We start from the raw sequence: 16,056 nt of genomic DNA, 5'->3' as shown, positions 1-16,056 counted from the left end.
AGTAAAACCATATTTTCACAGATTTTACTGTGTCATGTGCCACAGTTTTCCTGGGTTTTCATGCAAAGTAGTTGTTGCCTTGAGCTTTAACCGGCTGTTGGCAACTCCAGCTGATTAAAAAGAGATTTAATGAGTCATAACTTTTTAATAGATTCTGTTATCATTACGACAAAGACAGACTAGCCCAATGTTTATGAACCAAGCTAACCAGTTGTGAGCAGTAGCATCACATTTATCCTACAGATTATCAGTACAAGAAACCAGATGAGCACACTTCCTCAAACACCAGACCATTGCTTTAATCCATCCAAAAACCATAGCTCCCAACAGGCTTCACAAAACAGAGTGTTAATAGTTTTCAGAGGGCCAGGTTGTTGTTTCAGATTCTAGTAAGATTTGTGTTGTTTTTTATTTTCTTCATCCATTAAATCAAAATTCTACAAATCTCAGAGGCAAATATCTCAAAATCCAGACACGTGAAACCAGCGTTGTGAGAAAACATGTTTCCTATTTAAGCTGACCCTTCAGTCATCCTTTAGATTCCATCAGAAATGCAATTTCATTTAATTTAATAATAGTGATAATACTGTAATATAATAATAATACTGTGTGATTGTGTAACACATCATATTATTGCATTATTCTGTTTCACAATAGCAAAAATGTCTTAGTCCTTTACTTTAGCAGCCACGCCACACTGCTTAGCATTTGGAACAAGAATGATATCTGCTGTTGCTTAGTGCATCTGTCGATAATGACGCTTTTTTGGAGTTCCCCTTTGCAGTATCTAAAACCTTTCCACCCCACTATGTCCTCTAAGGTACAATTTATCACCAATCATGTGATTTTAAGAATGCAGGGGTCTGTTGACTGTGTCATAGATGGATGACAGAGGAACTCGTTACAGGAAATGATGACTCCTTCACATAGCGCTGAGTACATCAAGTTCTGACTGGTTTTGGAGAGACAGTTGTTTTAGATATGGTGAACATAGCTCAAATTCCTCACCTAGCATACACTGTGAATCTCATTACAAAATGCCAACCATGAAGAAGCATTCCTACGAAACGCTGGCCATGAGCCAGGGATAGGGGGACAGGGGGACAGGGGGACAGGGTCTGCAGTCAGAGTCTAGACTGAGAAAATAATAACTGAGCTTCATTAGAGACTTTGAACAACTAGGACCTCAACTTAGAAATTCAGAAAACAGACATCTTACTATAAGGACTGCAAAATTAGGAGCATATCCACAGAATATGTGCACAACCCAAGATTTTCTATATTTTGTATTGGAAACATGAAACAGGGCAATGCAATTTGTACAAAACCAAAACCACAAATGCAGGTGAGATGGCCAGAGATCTCTATTAGGAGAGGTGAACCCTACAGCGTCTAGTCAGGGGTGTCAAACTCCAGTCCTTGAGTGCCAGCATCCTACTTGTTTTTGAGATATCCCTGCCCTACCTGCTACTGATTACCTGGATCAGGTGTGCTTTGCCAATAAGAAGCTACAAGGGCAGGTTAGTTGGGAAACCAGCAGGACAGCAGCCATCAAGGCCTGGAGTTTGACACCTGTGGTCTAGGTAAAGCCAACTGCCAGTCAAAGTGGATACATCTGTAACTTGAAGCCTTAAAAAAATTAAATAGCTAAAAAATATTTATCCCCTAGATTTGTTATGAAGTAGTATATTACCTATAGAGACCAGAGCATTTTGTATCAGGCTGTGATCATGCCTTATTCTGATGGTCTTTTTACATAGAAGTTTGTGAAGAAAGGCTTTTTCTTTCTTATTTTTGCAAATCAGTTTCAGCATACAGTTATTTATTCACCCTGAGCTGCTTGGGAGATGAACAAAAAAAGGATAAATGGATCTCACTGGAGTGCAGGGGTCTGTGAAGAGCGACAACATCAAAGACTTTTATATCTTTTGTGTGCCACATGTATGGATACCTCAGGCAAAGACAGAGTTGGAGGGATGTCAGTAAGGGGTCTGAAACATGCAGAGATCTGAGCTGCAGATGCATATGAAGGTCTTTGTTCGCTGGCACCCTTCTGAAGAGCGACTTCACACCGACTTCGCTCCAAAATCTCAACGCCATGAAACATTATTTTTCAAGCACCACTTTGCTCTTTCTTGGAAATCCCTCAGCTTCTCCTTCAGCATTTAAGCTCATGCCACAGAATTCAGCACAAGAATTCCTAATGATATCCAATCTGTCATATTCTTTAGCTTAAAAAACATTAAGATCCCGCATTGTTCGGGAATCATGCCAAGAAGACTCATACTCCCTTTCTTAATGACTAAACAACTTGTGTTTTTCCAGCAGGAACCAAGTCCTGTTTTCTGTTATGATCTGGACAATTGTGTCCACAGCTGCCTTCCCTCCACCTGACACCCTGGCCTTTCCTCAACCCGGTACAGAGATTCTTGCTTGCATGCTAGTGTAAACGAAACAGGCTTTACAAAATGTTTAGAAAGTCAATAATCTGACAGAAGTGTTCATGTTAACAAATGAGGGATACAGATTTCTTTCTTTTCTTGGCTGAATTAGACTTCAATTGGTTAATGGTAACATAACAAACCAGATGTGTTGCTTCTAAGTGGAGCCGACTTGAAAGAGTCTCAAACACAGGAAGTTCTTTCAGCTCTCTGATGAGAGTTAAATGAGAAGAGGGTCTGTCAGAGTGGCAGCATATTTGCCTCAGTTACATACAAGCCTCTGTCTTCCTGCTCCATTGTTCTCCTTCTGTTGTCCATGAAAGTAACGCATATTTCTATTTACCATTGTGTTCTTTAATCACCCCCCAGAGATCAATCAATCTATTCAAACAGGTTGATCTAAAAAAAAAAAAAATGCTAGTACACAAAATCTGGAAAATAAAGCATTCACATTCTTCCAGACAAGGCTTGCATAACTAACTTTTTTTCTGTTACTCATGTTCTGTGTTACCAAACAAATTTCCTTCACATAGATTGTGGGCAGCATGTCTATTGTCTACTTTTAGTCTCAGCTGTCAGCAAATTTCTTAGGCCAGTTGACCGACTGTAAGTTATTGTTTCCTAGTTGCAACAGAATTTATTTAGTTCAGATCGTTGAATGAGTGGAATTTGATTACTTATAAAATCATTATGTTAAGGTGGGATTTTCTTAAAGAAATATAACATTAAACTAAAGTAAAACTAAACTAAATTAAATAAAGAAGCAGCATTAATTTGATATCAAAATAATAAAACTGGTCTGGACAGCTTAATAGTAGTAATGATCAATTTATTATTTAAAAAAAATTCTCAAATACATAGTACACAACAACACAACAAAAATAGTTTGCCACAGAAAAATTAAAAAGATGAAGAATCTGGATGTGTTTTTGGTAAAAAAAAAAAAAAAAAAAAGTCCAGTTAGACTGGTTGGTTGGGACCGTTCTGACTTGACAAGCTGAGTATGTTTGTAGGTGACAATGAGCTAAACAAACTACAAATAATTAATATGGTGATAATCAAGATGTACTGTGTGATAGAGGGTAGCTCAGCTGGTTTAAGCTCTAAAACCACTCTGGGAACGTGCATTGCTTCATTAACCACAGACTGTATAAAAAGGAGAACACGGGCATATTGGGACTAGAGCCTATCAGCTAATATGAGCATTCTTAGTTAGCAAGATGCATTCAGAGACTGTATACATAAATGAACAGCTGCTAATTAGTATTTGGTAAAATTACAGCACAGACTTCCTCCTTTTGTACAATTACCAAATATCAATTTAAAAAAAAAAAATATATATATATATATATATATATATATATATATATATTGACTGGGGAAAAGAAAAGGGACAAAGAAAGAGGGAAAGAAAAAGAGCGGGGAAGAGGGACAGTGATAAAGGGCAAAAACCAAAAACCAGCAAAACAAACAGACAGAAACTACATACATCGATCACCTGGATCACCTGTTGGGAAAGAAAAAAGAGAAAATAAGCAAAGAAAAAGAGAGCAATATAATAAACAACATCATCACGATGATCTATGTGAATATAACAGTAAATACCAAATATTAAATATTATTGTGCGGCACGTAATATCGACAGCACACAGTGTGCTTTGAGGTAGCAGCCAAAAAGGGTGTAGTTTGTGTGTGTAAGCACCCGTGTGTACACCTGTGAGCATGAACGCGCTTGTATTTAAAAGGTTCCTTCATGTAATGATCTGCTAGAGGGTGTGGGGGGCCACAGCCCCGTCCTCCAGGGCATGAAGCAGGAGATCAAGGTTCCAGACATCCAGAGGCCCCAAGAGCAAAGGAGACCAAGGAAGACCAACAGAGGGGCAGCCGCGCCACTGTCCCGGAAAGAGCTGAGGGGAGCCCCAGATGAGGGGTCACTCAGCAGCCGCGGAGCAGAAGCCAGGGGGGGTTGCAGTGACGTGCCCGTGAGCTCCGCACCCAGACCCAATGTGTTTATTTTTTACTTGGAGAAAGATCCAAAAACTACAGTACAAAATTTTCATTTTTATAAGGGTGGAGGTTTAAGACATTCATTATGAGTCACACGTTTCATACAGAGACCTTTCAGTAATGTGACCTTCTCTCTGTTGCCACTGCTACATGAGTGAAATGCAGTAACTATGACTTCACCAAAAACATCACATGTTTTAAAAAATTAATAAACTTTAATACAGCCAACTGGTTTTTTTTTTCTGGATAGACATTTTGTGCTTTTAACATGCACCTAAGCAACCGCTTCGTCTCATTTCTCAAACAGAAGGAAAGGTCACATGTTTAGATTTTATTAATCAAAACAGGTGCTTTGATGTGTCGTGGGATCACAGCGCAGGGCTGTACATAGTCTGCATTTAGATTACAGACTTGCTGTGTAAAAACAGAACCCAGGTGGAAATCAAAGGCAGAGCACGAGAGGCAAAATGACAGGCTGCTGGACATGTTATTCATTAGTTCACCAGCCCCTGTCTTACAAACAGAATATACAAAACATAATTAAATTCTTTACTGAAGAATTTGGCAACATAATTAAATTATGATGATAAAACATCACAGTATATTGCTCTATATGTGTTTATTACTAGTCTGAGGTATATTTTGCACAAAAATGTCGAGCATGTAATGGCCAGAACATGAGAGGAGAGTGATACCTTCATAGCAGAGTTGTTGCTTAGACACCGGTAGCAGGTCAAACTGTTTTTGTGGACAATGATTAACAAAGTGTCAGCTCAATGGATTTCATTGCTTGTGCACACAGGTCAGAGAATCTTGACCCTCATTAATTATGAAGGCCTTCTCTGTGGTCACTAGAAGGACAGAGATGAGGTATTGCATGGCTGCTTGATCGATGTCTTTTCCAGTAGCTGACAAGCACAATCCGTTACCTTCTTAGAAATGTGTTCCCTGAGAATTCCTGAGAATCTTTAGGCTACGTTGAGGACCGAAACCAGAGGAATCACAATATTTCTTTTATAAATGAAAACAGACTTTATGTAAACTTGTTAATGCGTACTGCTCACTTTTCTGAACATTATAAAAAGGAGGAGGGACAAGAGTCTTTAAAACATGTAGCTTTATAACTTTTTTTTTCTATATTAGCTCCCAAGCTCAAGAAGTTTAACTACACATCTAGTGCAATTTCGACAATATCTATGTCTCTTTGAGCTTAGATTAGAAAAGGTAAATGTGTGTAAAATTACAGAAATCTATATTTAAATTACTTTGGTGTATTGTGCATAGCCATGGGGGAGTTTTCTATCAATAGGAAAAACTTTTTAAAACACAGTTAAAAGTCAGAAATGTATATGTCCACTTTTACTTTCCAAAGTCATCCGGTGGGCCAGATTGGAGTCTTCACCAGGCTGATTCTGGCCCCCAGTCCTTATGTTTGACACCCCTGTGCTAAAGAAAGGCTGTAGGTAGATAGGATAGGTCATACATTAGGAAAAGAAACAGACTTGAACTACAAAAAATATGAGAAATTTCCTGGATATCTACAAAATGCAACAAGGCAACTGGCAAGGTAATTAAACATATACTGGGATGATAATATACTTTGATTATGGACAGGTGAGGCAGAAAATTGGAAAAGCAAACAAAACTAGACAAAATGTAGAGAGTAAAAGTAAAGTGCCCACAAATGTCTGTGATTTCAAAATATGACAGGATATTACTGAATAAAAAAGAAATTCAATAATTATGATTGTGTTTTTGACAGCCTGTTAAGTTATAACCAAAATACCTAAATGTAAGTGTACAATAACAGTTGATTGTTGACTTTATAAATAGCAGTTTGAGATATTTATCCCAAAAAAGCCCCATTATGAGACCATACCAGAACTTGTCATATTGTTAGCATTGTTTTTTGAATGAGACTCTCTCTAAGGTCAAGGATGGGCATTCATGCTTAAACGTAGTAAAGTTTGCATTTTCCTTTTATAATGCACCAATGAATCCCACTTTATCACAGAGTAACATGAGATTTAGCTAGAGGCTACAAATTATCTTTCTGGCACACTAAAGCAAGAGAGTTGTTTTTTTTTAATGTGATGTCATTCTTAATTACTAAACACTGATATGGCACAGTCACTGAATATGTTCCTAACACCTCTCCAAAAACAACAGCAACCCAGACTTTTTCTTCTTTTTCTTTTGACAGTCTCTCCAGTTAACTCTGCATGGGGGAGATGTTGTTCAGGAAAGAGTGAAAAAAGGCAGAAACACACACAGACCCAGCCCGCTCAGTCCAGGCTCACCCTGTGGGGAATCTGACCACCCCGAGCTTATCTTTGTGACTGCAGGGATGGGAAAAGAATTTGGGTCCAATAACTGCTATAAATAACACACATTCATCTCTTCTAGTCTGAGGCTGGTGTGATATTAGTCCCCTCCTTGTATCACATAAAAAAAGTATACGTTCCAGTATTTTAGTAAGGAAAGCACAACAACAGCATGCAGCCAGACACGCCATGTGATATGTGGTTTTCATAAAATAAAAGCCAAAGGAACTCCCTCGCACATTTTTCAGTAAGCTGGTGACATCTACTGGTCAGAGAATAAAACAACAGGGTACACACAGAATTAATTAGCTTCACTAACAGGGTGCATTTTACATTTATGTAGAGACTTCGCAAAGATATGTAAAAAAAAAAAAAAAAGAAAAATATTAAAGGGTTTGGGATGTCGGTTGTTAACATAAAAATTAGTAACACACAAATTTTGAAATCAAGATTTCATCCAATATAGAACAAAACTAAAGTGAAACATGAGAATACAGCTTGGAATGACACACAGCCTGGAAGCTTTTATTCCATTTCTCCAAAGTCTGAGCTTTAGACTCTGTTAGTTTCTGTTTGGGTTGTTATCTTAGTACTTTGAATTCTTTTCTTAATATACTATATCATCTTTGGTTCCTGTCTAGTTTTTCCCGAGTTATGGATACCTGTTTATATGATTCTCTGTTTGGATTCCTCATATGTTTTGTTTTCTCTCTGTTCCATTGTTTTCCTCTCTGTATTAACGTGAGTGTTTGCATTTAGTATCTGCCTTCTGGTTACCTCCAGTTAACACATAAAGACAACCGTGCTGAGTTTCTAATTACCCTATCCCCACTAAGTGCATGTCTTTGGACTGTGGAAGGAAGCTGGAGTACCTGGGAGGATCCCACGCAAACTCAGGACCTTCGTGCTGTGAGGCAACAGTGCTAACCACCGTACCACCGCTTTACCTGTATGTTGTTACTAATTATGGGACGTAACGTCATCAGTCATTCCCTCACCAGCACTCTGTATAAATAGTCCTGTCTTCCTGCTTGTGTTTGTTACAGTTTTTGTTCCCTATCTGCAGGCCTACTATAGTACTTGGTTCATGTTTTTGGATTATTGTTTGTACACTTTCTGTTAAGAGCCCATTGTAATTGCTTATCTGTTGACAGTTCAAGAGTCTCTAGTGGTTGCCATGGCTTAATTGTCAATTGTCTACACCTGTCGTAGTGTGGATAAAGGCATGCCTGAGGCACATTTGAGGGTTTTTCTTTTTGGCTTCATGCTGTGTGGGCTGTTTTTAGTTGGGGTTATTACAGGATTTAAAATAACATTTATGTTCCAACAAACTCTCCTTTATTTTGTAGCTTTCCTGCAGGGTCATAACTCAATCAATAGTCTTTAGAAGAGATTAAATATCAGCAGTTGTCTTGGTGGGGTGAGTGATGGTTTACTTAAGGCGTTCACTGCGACTGAGCAGACTGTCTTTAGAGTTTCAGCTGGGTGTCTGTGCTGCCCTTCCGCTGAAGTACTTGTTTCTTATTTTGTTTTGTTTTAGTTTGTGTTTGGAGCTTGCCTCAGGTGGTGGTTATACTTTGGAGTTTGGCAGTGAATGACATCTGTGATAGGTCTGTTTGAGTTTAGCATTGAAACGTGCCTTAGGGCTGGCACGCTATTGAAAACCAGGTATGCACAGTTTTCTTTGTGTTATGCTGAAAGTTGCTCAAAGTTCAAGATTCAAGATGCTTTGCCATTATGCAAGCACAGCAAAATTAAAGCAATACTCCCTTGTGTGATGCAATAATCTAAAATAACATAAACATACTGAAATATTATAATAATAATAATAATGGATTGGATTTATATAGCACTTTTCAAGGCACCCAAAGCGCTTTACAATACCACTATTCATTCACTCTCACATTCATACACTGGTGGAGGCAGCTACAGTTGTAGCCACAGCTGCCCTGGGGCAGACTGACAGAAGCGAGGCTGCCATATCGCGCCATCGGCCCCTCTGGCCAACACCAGTAGGCAAGTAGGGTAAAGTGTCTTGCCCAAGGACACAACGACCAGGACAGAGAGCCCGGGGATCAAACCAGCGACCTTCCGGTTACAGATGCGATTCCCAACCCCCTGAGCCACGGTCGCCCTTAATATGACATACACTATTTAAATAAAATTTCCTGATGTGAATTAAAATGTTTAAACATTTATACCATGCCTACCCATCTAGTAACACTGGGATGTAAGAATATTGCACACTTAAACTGAACGTGTGTAATCTACATATTATAAGACGTACATTAGGCGCTATGTCCTGATGGGTAGGACGTGGAATTAGGCAGAAGAATATTGCACATGGTGGTTTCTTCATAGTTACTGTCGGACTGAGGTCAGCAGTGTTTGGGGAAGAAGCTGTTTTGGTGTGTTAAACCAGTAACACTGAATTGAACCGTTTGAGATCCCTTACTAGTTATGGCCCACTGGTTGTGTCAGGTAAGCGTGCGCGCGTACATCTGCAGCAGTGTTTATGGATGACTAATGAGAAGGTGAGTGTTTTGTGCAGTGACCTTCAGTGTTGTGGCGATGTCGGCCTACTTGTGGTGGATGACTTGTGAATGTTGCTGGCCACGTGACGGCATTAACTGCGGTGCTGAGCCGACCTTGTGATAATTATGTGGGTATAGTTCTCATTTGTGAACAGCAACTTGTTGTGTTATGGGGTCATTTTGTATGTGACTTTGTTTTGTGGGGACAAAAGATCCCTTCTGGTTGGGATTAGTGGTTATTTTTGGTTGTGTGGTAGTAATTTTGTTTGTTTAATCCTTTCAGTTTGTGGTTCTTGTGCTCATGATGTTACGATTGTCCATTATTGCAACTTGTGGCATACTCATGTTGGAGTATCCATGTATACTTGGCATGGTGCACTTAAAATGGGGTTTTTGCTCTGCATGATGCACTTTAGCAACTGAGTATTCTGTGCAGGGTTGCTTATTGTTTCATTAGAATTTTAACAAATAAGTACCTTTTCCCTGTTGGAAAGCACATGTGATGGCTTGCTTTCCCCAGTGGTTTTCAAATTTGGGCGAGTCCAGAAGTTCTATTTGGGGCTCTTGGAGTGACCCTTTTGACGGGAACTGTTTAAGTCCTCTTCAGCTTGTACTCGTGAAAGAGTCTCTGGGTGTTGCCAAGATTTAATTGCCAACTGTCTACAGAGTGGATAAAGTAAGGCTGGCTAGGGGAGATGTCACCACTTGCCATCATGTTGTATGAAGGCAAGTGTCTTTTCTTTCTTTTTCTTTTCTTTTTTTTTTTTTTTAAACTAAAGGTGTGGAGTAATTTAAAATAAAAAATACGTAAAACCTTACGTGGACTCCAGTGTAAATCTCAACTTAATGTTGTGGTTTTGGAGCCATGTTGAAGTATGTTTAATGTTGTTATCTGGCAGATTAAACTGAGATAATTGACCTACCTTAAGAAAAATATTAACTTGTTTAGAATTTGATGGCAGTAATACCTCTCAGAGTTGGGACAGGGCCATGTTCCCTGTGCCTCTTTGTCTTAGGATTCTAGCTGGTCCTGGGTCTTTCATATTTGTCATTTTTGAAATGGACAGAGTTGAACAGTTTCTTGCTTGGATATGGAAAGTCATTCCCTAAAACAACATTCCATGGATGGGCCTACATGTTGCTCTTAAACCTCTAAAGTATTAATGCTACCTTTCCAGATGTGCAAGCTCCCAATTCAATTTCATTAATGTACCATCAGAGATGCAAGTCACTTTCACATATTGGCTTCTTCTTTACATGACAGAGCTTTAACCTCCTGAGCCCATGCCATGATTTCATGTCAGAATCACGTCTGTCTTTAATGCAGTGTTCTCTGATGGCCCTCAGCTCATAGGGATCCAATAATGACTTTGGCCTTCTCCCTCGCACACAGATTTCAACAGAACCTCAGAACGCTGATGCTGTGTGACGTTGATGACCAGATATTCAAAGTCTTTGCAATTTCACATTGAGGACCATGATTCTGAAATTGGTTTGCAAAATTGCAGACTGAACCTCTGCCCATCTCGAATTCTGAGGAAAGTCTTCCTCTCTGAGATGCTTTTTATACACAGTCATGTTACGGTCCTGTTGCCAGTTAACTTAGTTTAATTGGTTACAAAGTGTTCCTCCAGCTGTTTCTTGTTAGTACCACGTCTCTAGGTTTTTTTTTTTTTTTTTGTTTTTTGTTTTTTGTTCTTATCCCCGTGCTTTTGAGATATGTTGCTGCCATCTCAGCATTCTTAAAATTGGGTTTGTATGTTTGCAATAAAATGGAAAGGAAACGGAGGAAAGAATCTTTATTTTTGGCTTGGTCTTGCATTCTATTGGGAGCAATAACACTAATTACCACTAGTAGTAGTTTATCATTTTTCCATTCAGTTTTATTTACATTGCTCCAAATCACAACAACAGTTGTCCCATGCAGCAAGGTACAGAACGAATGATATTGGTGATAAAATCACAATAAGCAATGGAAAATGCCTTCCTTTCAACAGGAACTGATATGTTTGCATATGTTCTTAATATGATGTAGCCTAAACTGCAAAATCGGTAGTGGAAAAAACAATCCCTTTCAACAGGAAGAAACCTCAAGAAAAAACAGGTTCGGGGAGGGGCAGCCATCTGCTGCGACCAGTTGGGGGTGAGGGGAAACAAAAGGAGAGCAGAGGGAGATGGAGACAAAACACAGGAAGAAAATTGCATACAGCGATGTTACAGAAACACCTGGAGTGAAACGAGGTGCATCGAAGAAATGCTTAGTGCGTCACAGACAGTCCTACAGCAGCCTATGCAGCATAAAAAAAGTGATGCTTCAAGGTCACCTTATCCAGCCCTAACTGATTCTGATCTCAAATATTGCAGTCAGGATCTGAAAATAATTATTTTATCCTGACTTCAAAATTAGATTTTACTCATTGCTGACTTTGCAGATTAACAAAAGCCTTTGCCGTGATCCATGCTTATATGTGAGTTCCCTGTCTCCACATTACCCCATGCTGCAAGTATGCATGTGTGCCATCTCTATCCATCTGTGAGTCAGTCATCAGTTCAAGTAGCAGACTGATTACAGAAATGCAAACAGATTCTTCAAGCTATCCTGACCCTGCCATCACCATCATTATCCTGGGAGGAATAACAAGGAGCTGAAGACAGAGCAAAGAGAAACGCTTAACAGATTATTTGAAAACTGTAGTTTTCAAATAGTCACTGGATAAATATTGCAAATTATGCAATGTAGCAAGGGGAGAGATATACGGTTGATTTTATTGCTTGCATCTCTTCTGGCTTCTTTTTCTGATGACGCTTTATTCTGGGGGATCAGCTGAGGTTTGCACCAATATGATACACATTTCATCTCAAATCTGTGGACTATGCAGCCTTCCCTCTTCTGGATGTGGTTTCCATTATTGCTTTTGGCAGTAGGAATTTTTGCTCCCATAAGGCCACAAGATTATTAGTAAGGTCAGCTACTGATGTTACAAGATAAGGCCTTAAAGATGTCTCTCTGCAGACAAATCAACCCCTTTAACTGGAAAATGAGTGCTGTGCAAAGGTCTTGAACCAGCCTTCCTTTCGTCATATTTTTCTTCCAAGCCAGACTTTTCTTTTGTTTAAGGAGATCTTGAGCAATAGTTCAAGACATGCATAAACAAGCTACATGTCTACACACAACTTGGCAAAGAACCAATTTTCAATTTGTATCTTTAGGCACTTTGTAGCAGCCCGTCACAAAACTGAGTTTGTTCCGATTTCTTTTGTTGAATATAAGAAAACGCCAAAGATAACAGTTTGACAGGCATAAAATAGTCAACAAGGTGATTCCCAAAGAGCAATTTACTGTAAACTCAGCATGTCTTAACATGATGTGCAGTGTGTGGTTAAAATTTTGAAGAAACTGGACAAGTGGAGGACAAAAGAAATCATGACAGGCGTAAAATCTGTGTTGCAGGCAAACATCTGAAAAATCGTACTTAAGACAGATAAATTCCAGCAAAAAAAACCTGCGAGATTCATCTGATCCTTTAGTTGATTCATCTATTGTTCACTGAAGCCTGATAAGAAATGGGCGCAGTGGAAAGCTCACTGTCAAGAGGCAGTTCCTTAAGGAAGGAAGGGGGGGGCAAGGTATGACCGATTACACATTAATGTGACTGAAAATCAGTGGAAACGGATTTCATGGAGTGGTGGATCTAAACATATCAGTTTGCACATCATACATATTTAACATATCATTCAAACACAACTACAGCCATGTGTAAAACACGGTGGAGGCTCTGTCATGATTTGATGCTGCATCTCAACCCGTGGAGGTCTTAATCTGCCAGATAACAACATTCAACATGGTTCAAAAACCACAACATAAAGTTAAGACTTACATTGGAGTCCAGATGAGATTTAATTTATTTATTTTTATTTTAAATTACTCCACACATTCAGTTAAAAAAAAGAAAAGAAAATGACATTGATAGATTTGTGAATGCAGAAAAAACCATCAGATTTTATTTGACCAGTACCGTCTGAAAAACACCTGATTGGCCACAGCTTTATTTTTTTAGCACAACAACAATTTCAAACACACTGCTGATATAGAAATATAAATAGAAAAGCACACAAGGAAAATTATCGGTCATGGATTGGCCTCCCCAGAGCTCAGATGTCAACATAACTGAAGCAGTGTGGGTTAATCTTGATAGAGAACAGAAGCAAAAGAGAGCCAAAACATGTTGAAATATAAAGGACAATCATACCAAATATTGACTTTCAAGCTTCTTAGAAGTGTACAAACTGTTTTTCCTTACATATTGTAATAAATCACTGCAACTATTTCCCATCTTCCTAGAAAATGATAAAGGCTGTACACTCCTCCATGAACCACAATGGTACAATCTGTGAAGATGAAACAGTAACAAGACTTCAGAATTTGACTATAAATGCGTTAGTGAAACACATAATTAGTTTATTTCACGAAAGGCAAGCAAGGTGGGGCCCTGTTTTGATACTACAGTGCATCAAGTTAAAATAACAATGAGATAAACTGCCTTAAGACTGCATAGATGTTTCACAGATGAAGTCTTAATGACTTTGGTGATGCTTCACTTTTCATCTTGTGCAACAACAGATCAAATGAACGAATGTCTGCCTCAGCTGTTGCTAAAAAGTGCGCATGCTGAACACATGGTTTCCATTAAATAATTGTTGTCATTTGGAAGCTTTGAATAGTTTATCACTTCAAAAGAATGTATGTGAGGTCTCCTGGGAAATGAGCTTATCTTTGTGCATGTTGTCAGTTTATGGGGTATAATTAGCACAGAAAAGACAAGAGCCACACTCATTGTTCTGGTTAATTTTTTACCAGCTATCCCTGATTGAAAATCCAGTCGCAGGTAGAGTATATCATCTTCTGCATCCTGCTCACAGGCTGTTGCTTTTCCTGTGTAATTAGGTCAGTAGAACTCTTTGCTGGCAAGCTCATGAATTATTGATTTACTATAGTCTGCCAAATTCCCAACTTCACTTTCATCAGGCTTTACTCATTTTCACTGGAGACATTCTGTATAATAAGCGTGCTCACGATTTTAATTGGCCCGCAAGATTTAAGAGATAATGTGTCTGAGTGTTCCTCAATATAAACCCCAAGAGTTCATGCTGTATTTTACAGGATTCTCAAGAAAAAAAATCACTCCCATCAAAAAAATAAAAAAAATAAAATCATGCACTCCATTTTTAACATGCACTATAAAAAATGTCCGAAAGCTTTTTGTGTCTATTTTATTTCTAGTCTGTAGCACATTTTTGACCCAAAGTGCAGCAGAGACAGGCACATTTGCATTCCAGGTCTCCAAACAACAACAAAAAAGAAGCAGTTTCAAAATAAAGCTGAAAGGTAGGTAACCAATTATTGTGGAAAGTAAAAATCACAACAATCTGAATTGAGAATTGGCAAACTGATGATTTATCTCATAAAGCTCATAAATTGCATAAATCATGACACATTGCTCTGTCCTATATGAGCTGCCCTCATGGGTTAAAAATATCTGTGTTGGTTTCGGCAATACCGATCCTGCTGTATTTGCAGAACTACCAGTTAACCCAACCCTTACTAAATCACATGTCTTTATACTATGAGAGAAAGTCACGCCGACCAGAAGAACATGCAAACTCCACACAGAAACTGTACATCACAAGCACAGTGTTCAAAAAATATCTTTCATAGTGGTTTTCAAAATAAAACAGAAAGCAACTATACAGTTGCCACAGTGAAACCAGTGAAGAGATTGGGGAACTGGAACCTGTTTTAGAAAGCGGCCCTGCGTCCACACCTAGTTTTAGTTTTGTGCTGAAAGAGGACCATTCTGTTTAAAAAAGAAAAAAAATATGCAGGTTAACTGTAAGTTTAATCAAATTTCTTTCCTACAGCACTGGATGACACGCGTGTTTGAGTTTGGATGCTGGTAGGTTGAAGCAAACTTTTGCACTTATGTAACAAAATAAGTTCCTCTGGTGTCTTGACAAGAAACCCAAACCACATTAGTGTTTGTCAAATAAGTGGAATTTTATTATAAAGAGCATGACTTAGATAATAGGTGATGAAGTGATTAAGAGCAGATTTTGCCATTTGCATTTAAAGTGAAGGTAAAGGCTAGAAATAATGCCATATGTCAGTTTGGCTGGGGATTTTGGGACTCCGACGTGAAATGCTCACACTTCTATTTGAAGGCATGTCTGTGCTCAGTAAACCGAAGCTGAAAGAACTGACTGCGTCCACACGGCTTTTTGTTTCCTCAGTGAACTTTTGGGATTGAATATGGATCATGAGCAGATCATTTGAAGTCATTTTGTTGCAACGCCCTCACCTTTCAGCACTGAAGAAACAGCTGAGTACGATTCTGTGGTTTGGTCGCTCTGCAGACTGCGGTTCACTTATGACATATCATTTAGTAGGGTTCACTTCTCCAAAATGGAGCTTTGTTGACAGAGTAAGTCCATAAATTCTAGACAGACATCCTGCTGGGTTGGCTTAATGCCCAGTCAGTAAGATTTGCACTGACTCTTGGAAGAGAAAGAAAAAATGTAATCAGAAGGTGGTAACGCAATATGCCACTAGACACTGAAAGGCTCCCAGTAAGTGCCATATTTAAAACAACAGTTCTGGTTTTTACTGCATATTTGTGTTGACTGGACCCCTTTCTTGTGGACATTAGCTTCAAAGTACAAAACTGCCTTTTTGATAAAAGAATATTACACATG

Source organism: Copadichromis virginalis, linkage group LG7, assembly GCF_057382275.1.
Source record: "Copadichromis virginalis isolate Kocher_CV1m ecotype Utaka linkage group LG7, C_Virginalis_male_GT1.1, whole genome shotgun sequence".
Classification (NCBI taxonomy): domain Eukaryota; kingdom Metazoa; phylum Chordata; class Actinopteri; order Cichliformes; family Cichlidae; genus Copadichromis; species Copadichromis virginalis.
Note: the sequence above shows the minus strand (reverse complement) of the source record.